Below are 8,094 nucleotides of genomic sequence, written 5' to 3' on the forward strand. Positions count from 1 at the left end.
ATTAGACGTGCAATAAATACTTGATAAGTAAATGAAAGCTTGAATGAGAGAATGAATAAATAAGTGCTTTTAGAAGAGGTGAATCTTGTTCAGAATCCTGGAAAATGATGCTAAGCACTTGACTTGTATCTTCCACAAATGACATTTCAATATTTCCTACCTCTCTGTCTTCTCCCACATGATAGAAACTGTATCAACCTTGCGCAGAAAACAAAAGAGAAGCAAGAAAATCCAATTTTTTTTTTTTTTTTTTTTTTTTTTTTGAGACGGAGTCTCGCTCTGTAGCCCAGGCTGGAGTGCAGTGGTGCGATCTCAGCTCTCGGCAAGCTCCGAGAAAACCCAACTGTTTTCTTAATAATATTGGTAGTCTTGGAGACTTGACCCGAAAAAATTGTTCAATAGGGCTGATTGTCCATAGGTCTATAGTTTATAATTAAATCTGTTTACAATGGGAATACTACATCATAATGCAACCAGTAACAAGCCCATCAGAGTTAAATACTTGCTAGAATTCTCATTATAAATCCCTGGTTTCAATTATTCACAATTAGGTTGTAGAGGTTTTATTTTTTCTTTATATATAATCATAAAGTTCTCATTTGGGATATATATTTCCTAGAAATTTTCTAACTATAATGTGTGCTGCTCTTAAGAATTTTCAAAGAAAGCAATGAGAACAATTTTCAAGAAAAATGACTAAAACAAATTTTAAAAATTCTTAAAATCAATCCAAACAAACTTTGCAAATCTCGGCCAGGTGTGGTGGCTCAGTCCTGTAATCCCAGCACTTTGGGAGGCCGAGGCGGGCGGCTCACGAGGTCAGGAGATCGAGACCACCCTGGCTAACACGGTGAAACCCCGTCTCTACTAAAAATACAAAAAATTAGCCGGGCGTGGTGGTGGGCGCCTGTAGTCCCAGCTACTCAGGAGGCTGAGGCAGGAGAATGGCGTGAACCCCAGAGGCGGAGCTTGCAGTGAGCCGAGATCGCGCCACTGCACTCCAGCCCAGGAGACAGAGCGAGAATCCGTCTTAAAAAAAAAAAAAAAAAGAAAGAAAGAAAGAAACTTTGCAAATCTCAATCTCTATATCAACGTTTTCCCCCCAGAACTCATGTCTCTACAGTTCTTTTGAATTATTTCAGAATCTGTAAAATCCCATGAAATAAACTCATATAAGAGCAATTCACTGTGTCTAGGAAACTGTATCCAATAAGGGTCCTTGGTATACCAGGGAATATACTGGGCTTTTAATTAAGAAACTTGGGTTTACTTCTACTCCTAATTAACTGGTTAAACTTCAACAAGGCCCTTTCACTTTTCTGGGCCCCTTCCTTATTTATTGAATTAGGGTATTGGAATGGATAATCCATAGGTCTTTCCTAGCCTTAATTAAGGATGGAAGCCAGTTGTCAATACAGCATAGTTAGGTATTAGAAGCAATTATAATTAGAACTAAAATGCCTCTGCTCATATCTGAGTTCTCTTCTAGGTCTTGTCCCGGGGAACATACTTTATCTCTCTACATAAAGTTTTCCTCATCTATAAAGAGGGAGTGATAACAATACATATCCCATGAGAGTTCATCATGATTAAATGAAATATAGCACATGAAGCACTCATTGTAGAATATGGCACCTATCAGTACTCAATGTTAGTTGGCAGTATTATGTATCTATAACTTTTTTCAGTTTTCAGAAAGGACTGGGAGAATGAAGTCTTATCATTGGATGTCAAGAAATCCTTCAGCCAGTTATTAAATTTGTTTACAGCTGGCAGGCCTGCAACACCAATAATCAAAGTATCCTTGTATAGGTCCTCCATGGTGCAAACTCTTTTCTGCCTTTAATTCTTTTGAAGGGATCCCAGGTTTCAAAGTCCATATCCCTTTATGGTTATAAATCCCCAACATTTTAGTTCCAAAACCCATAATGGGCTAAAAATTAAAACCTGTTTGGGCTGGGTGCGGTGGCTCACATCTGTAATCCCAGCACTTTGGGAGGCCGAGGTGGGCAGATGACCTGAGGTCAGGAGTTCGACACCAGCCTGGCCAACATGGTGAAACCCCATCTCTACTAAAAATACAAAAAAAAAAAAAATTATCTGGGCATGGTGGTGCACACCTGTAATCCTAACTACTCGGGAGGCTGAGGCACAAGATTTGCTTGAACCTGGGAGGCGGAGGTTGCAGTGAGCCGAAATCATGCCACTGCATTCCACCCTGGGCAACAGAGTGAGACTCTGTCTCAAAAACAAAAACAAAAACAAAACCTGTCTGAAGTGTTGGCAGAAAATTTAAATAGTTCTTCATACTTCTGAAAGTAGGGGAGAAAATGAATTAGGTCTCAGCAACATCTATATCTTGAAAATAGCCTCAATGTGTAACATCAGGAGCAAGCAAAAGAAAAATTTGATCTACAAAACCTGGTTTTGGTAATCCATTCAAGTCAGCATTTTAATGGGGCTATTTACATTTTCCAAAATGCTTGCCCACTTCTGGCCACGCTTCACTAATACCCAAGTCACCAAGCAGACAGCACTATTTAACCAACAACTGGGGCCCTCTGGTAACCAGTGTCCCTGTACCAGTAACACATGCTGCCAAAGTTCTAGGGCTTCAATTATGATAATAAAAATTAAGAAAAAATTGAGCATTCCAGAGCAACACAGATAGTTTTATGAGGGAGACACAGGGCTAATTTAATAAGATGGAACTTATTAAATTCCAAGATGTAAAAACCCTGGATCCTATATTTCAAATTGTTTCTCTGTATTGACTGTTATCCAGCATGCATCAAGCATTTAAAGGGTGAGATGTGATTACCTTCTTTCTCAAAATGCAGAAAAGCCTTTGTTAAGGAAATCATTTCTACAACATTCTTGGTAATAGTAAGAAATTCAAGGTGTCTGTGCTTGCAGCCACTTCTATCTAAACAACCATGTTGTGTGAAAGGTGATCCATCCCATTTCCTGGCCACAGCTGACTGGATGTGGGGAAAACAATGACCCACCAAATGGCTCATCCACAGATAAGACAGCAATCTGTGACTCCTGTGGCCTAGCCAATCAGATTCTCCCTCTTAGGAATCATTTCTAAGAGATTCAAAGGTCTGTGTCCAATGAACTGTTTTCCTTTCATGAAAGGAAGGTTTGAGGCTGAAGCCATGAAAAAATCAGGATAGGTGCAGCCATCTGGGCTCTGTGAATAATGAATGAATCAGCAGAAGCAGTCAGTTGGGATAGACAGAGTACTAGAAAAAAAGCAGATTAAGAGGAAACATCCAAGACCAGACACAGTGGCTCACACCTGTAATCCCAAACCTTTGGGAGGCCAAAGCAGGCAGACCATTTGAGCCCAGGAGTTGGAGACCAGCCTAGGCAACATGGCAAAACCCAATCTCCACTAAAAATACCAAAAAATTAGCTGGGCATGGTAGCCAGTGCCTGTAGTCCCAGCTACTCAGGAGGCTAAAGTAGAAGGATCACCTGAGCCTGGGAAGTTGAGGCTGTAGTGAGCTGTGATCCCACAACTGTATTCCAGCCTGAGCAAAAGATCAAGAGCATGTCTTAAAACAAAACAAAACAAAGCAAAAATTAGAAAAACATAGCCCTTGAAAGAGACATCTTGAGAGATGAGTCAGTTTTGAGAGAAGGGCTGATTCAGTTCTGTAGGTTTGGTGTTCAGTTTGATCTGGATTCCTGTGAGACCTTGTTCTCTCACTTAAATTAAACTACTTTGAGCTGGCCTGTCTTCCTTATGACTTAAAAAGCCCAATTCAAACACTTCTTTTTCAGTAATACATTCTTTTTTTCCACTGGAATTTGTTAGTATTGTCTTTCCTGAGCTTTGGATAACATAAACATTGGCTTAAAAGTCATTTTTTAAAATCATTTCAGCCATTTGGTGACCCTGAGAGTCCACATACTTTTATAGGGTTTCACAGAAATTCCAAGACAAAGGATTAATGTATTGTTTCTGTGAGTTTCTATTCAATTCAAATTTTATAATTGAAAAATTTTAAGTTGTTATCAACCAAACTAAGAATTATAAGAATGCTATCTATAATTTTGAAGAGAATGTTTTGGGCTAACAACTGAAACATTTATTGAAAAGAAATTTTTATCAGTCTTACAGGGCTTTTGTGTGAATTTAGCAAATTTAGCATGTATATAAGGCACAAGTACCATCGGAAAAGTTCTGAAAAGAATTAGTTATGTAGTTATTTCATATCCACAATGCAAGGGCAAGGTCGAACAGAACTTTTCTCCATATAGTTGCTCAAACTGCCCAGTGATTTTCTTTCTTTTTTTTTTTTTTTTTTTTTTTAGTGCTTTCTTGAAATGGCTTAAGGCTCCACTGACTGAAAGTTAACCCCCAGTATGCATTGGCTGCTGAGTGTTTTTTGTTTTACTCACCGGCCCTTGAGTACCATGTTTAATTTCCACACCACAGTAATGTGAATGATCTAGGTAATCTCACATAATGGTTTGCTATAGGACACCCAAACCTTCATCCCAGGAATACTTGGAACAAGACCAAACAAGATGAGTCACTTGTAGTGAAGCCACACTAACCATGCTGCAGGGCCTTACTGTACTTTGCTTCTGGAAGGCCTCATTAAGCAAAGGTGCCAAGTTACATGCTTGATGAGGAGATAGATTCTTGAGTCCTTCCTTACAACCAGAGTATCCGGGTAAGAACCGAAGACCTCTGAGTGGAACCTATCAAAAGTCATGCATAAGAGAGCTACAGGATAAGAAGAAGTGAAATTTGAAGTGGCCTTTTGGTGACCTCATCACCTATAAGAAAGAAAAGTCTAGTAGTTCTGTTCTTGGAATACTTGTTCTGTTAAGATTTAGCAAAACAGTTTGACCAATAGATTTTTAAGGTTTCCTGCTGGTTCTCAAGCCATAAGACTGCAAACAAACTCTCCTAAGGTCAGATATGTTGAGGTATTTATGCTACAGTCAAAAGGGTTGCTTATGCCTTGCTTAATATATGCATAGACAGATCCCAAGTTACATCTATAATTTTCCATACAACAAATCAAATTTGGCCCATAAATAAAGAAGTCAACTTATGAAAGTTACAAAAGAAATTTGTAAAGTTTTAGAACTACTAAAATTATTGGATCCAGAAAACCGAATCTAATTCCACACTGAGAATACTGGATGTACCATGTGTTTCTGGCTTCAAATCATGTGTCACTGAAAACAAAGAAAGGAGGTTTTTAAAATTATGTTCCCGGTCGTAAATATTTGCAGGCTGACATGATTTCTCTTTCTAGTTATTTTTTTCCATGTAATGGATGAAACATTATCTTCTTCCTTCTTTATTCATGAAACTCCAATGTCATCAAGCCTCAGTTTGTGACTGGAATGAAGGCACATTAATATAAGCCCACAAAGTTACAGACATCTTTCTGCTCCCTGCTTCTAGAAAATCTTAGGATTGGAAGAGTTTCTCCCACAACCCAAGAAATTCTGGCACTTTCCAGAGAATGACTTTACTGGTGAAGAGACAGCTGGTTGTGCTGGTATGAATACATCTGGTTTTTTGACATGGTTCATGGGACATAAGTGGTCTAAGTCCACTGATCATGAAGAATATTACCAGCCGGGTGTGGTGGCTCACATCTGTAATCCCAGCACTTTCGGAGGCCGAGGGGGGCGGATCACGAGGTCAGGAGATCGAGGCCATCCTGGCCAACATGGTGAAACCCCGTCTCTACTAAAAATTAAAAAATTAGCTGGGCGTGGTGGTGCATACCTGTAATCCCAGCTACTCAGGAGGCTGAGGCTGGAGAATCACTTGAGCTTGGGAGGCGGAGCTTGCAGTGAGCCGAGATCGTGCCACTGCACGCCAGCCTGGGGACAGAGCAAGACGCCATCTCAAAAAAAAAAAGAATATTACCTTATCCAGGACAGCTCCTGGTGTCCCCAGTGCTACACAGCAATGTGGCACCATCATGGCACTCTCTTTCCTTCAATCTTCCTTGCTGTGCACATGCTGGATTCCATCCAGAAATCAGAAAAAATATGTCTAGCTCCTGAATTCACAGGACTCAGAACTGTTCATTCACCCCTTCCGGGAAGTCAATACCATATTATCCTCTGCATTTCCTACATTCTCATCTCTCAGAGCCCTATCGGGCCTTCGGATATAAAATGTTCCCTTTCTCCTCTCTTCTTCCTTCTCCAAATGTAAATCAGGCATGCAAATATATGCCTGGGAGAATTGCCGAATCCATAAAGCTGTTCTCAGTTTAGGCTAAGCAGAGATCGCAGTCTATATCTACATTTGCTCTGTTGGAACATGAGATTACAATAGTTAATAAAGATGAGATACAGAGTAACTTTTACACCTTACTTAGGCTTTTGTATTTTTCAGTAAGAAGAATGTCACAGTTCTTCCTAGCTTGCCAAAGAAATTGAATAAAAATGTACTGAACTAGGAGTAAAACTTTGTGCTGGCTAGGTAAAATAACATGTGATATTGTTCACAGGAAATAATGGAAAACAGAAAGATTTTCCATCTTGTCAAGCAGATGGAATGGGCTTGGATAGAAAGAAGAGAGGAAAACGATAGAATAAACACCAGTTGTGAACTCTGCTAAGAGAACTGGTAGGTTTTATATATTAAAGAGATGGGCTAAAGTGGTTTATAAGAAAATGTAATCTATTTTACTAGTGTAATTTTACGTCATCTGGTATTATACATGGCATATAGAGTGCAAGAAATTTGAAAGTGGAAAAACTGAGGTTTTCAATAGAAATGTTGAGTTGGCTCATGATCCTGGATGCACTACAAAATAGGGAGATGACTCGGGAGCAACTCAGGCCGAGGAGTGACCCACTTGAAGACTGGCAAAGTGGGAGCTGAGACAGAAGACAGGAAAGTGGATGCTTGAATGAAGGTCACAACAGCCATAAAGGAAAAGAAAAGGAAGAATATCTATTGAAAAATGATGACTCCATTGACAGAAAGAGAAAATTAATTTAGAAGACAATTTGTATGCTCAGTAAATCTTCAATTGTCACAGCAAAGAGGAAAGTTTTCTCTGTTCTTTTTTTTTCCTTATTATTTTTTGTGGGTACATAGTAGGTGTATATATTTATGGGGTATGTGAGATATTTTGATATAGGCATACAATGCATAATAATCACATCAGGGTAAATAGAGTATCCATCACCTAAGCATTTATCCTTTCTTTGTGTTACAGACAATCCAGTTATACTCTTTTCATTATTTTCAAATGTACAATAAATTATTGGTGACTACAGACACTTTGTTGTGCTATCAAACACTAGATCTTATTCATTCTATATATTTTTGTACCCATTAACCATCCCCGTTTCCTTCCCTCATCCCCACCCTGACCTCTCTACCCTACCACCCTTCCCAGCCTCTGATAGCCATCATTATACTCTCTATTCCCATGATTTCAATTGTTTTCATTTTCATCTCCCACAAATAAGTGAGAACATGCACATTTTATCTTTGTGTGCCTGGCTTATTTCAGTTTACATAATGTCTCCCAGTTCTATCTATGGCATTGCAAATGACAGGATCTCATATTTTACGGCTGAATATTACTCCACTGTGTATATGCACTACATTTTCTTTGTCCATTTGTCTGTTGATGGACACTTAGAATATTTCCAAATCTTGGCTATTGTGAATAGTGCTGCAAAAACATAGGAGTGCAGATAGCTCTTTGATACACTCATTTCCTTTCTTCGGGTATATACAGAGCAGAGGGATTGCTGGATCCTATGGTAGCTCTATTATTAGTTTTTCTGAGGAAACTCCAAACTATTCTCCATAGTGGTTGTTCCAATTTACATTCCAACCAAAGGAGTACAAGGGATCCCTTTTCTACCCATTCTCATCAGAATTCATTATTGCCTGTCTTCTGGATAAAAGTCATCTCAACTGGAGTGAGATGGTATCTCATTGTAGTTTTGACTTCTATTTCTCTGATGATCAATGATGTTAATTAAACATCTTTTCATATTCCTATTTGCCATTTGTATTTCTTCTTTAGAAAATGTCTATTCAGATCCTTTGCATATTTTAAAATCAGATTATCACAT

The sequence above is a fragment of the Pongo pygmaeus genome, chromosome 22, assembly GCF_028885625.2.
Source record: "Pongo pygmaeus isolate AG05252 chromosome 22, NHGRI_mPonPyg2-v2.0_pri, whole genome shotgun sequence".
Classification (NCBI taxonomy): Eukaryota; Metazoa; Chordata; class Mammalia; order Primates; family Hominidae; genus Pongo; species Pongo pygmaeus.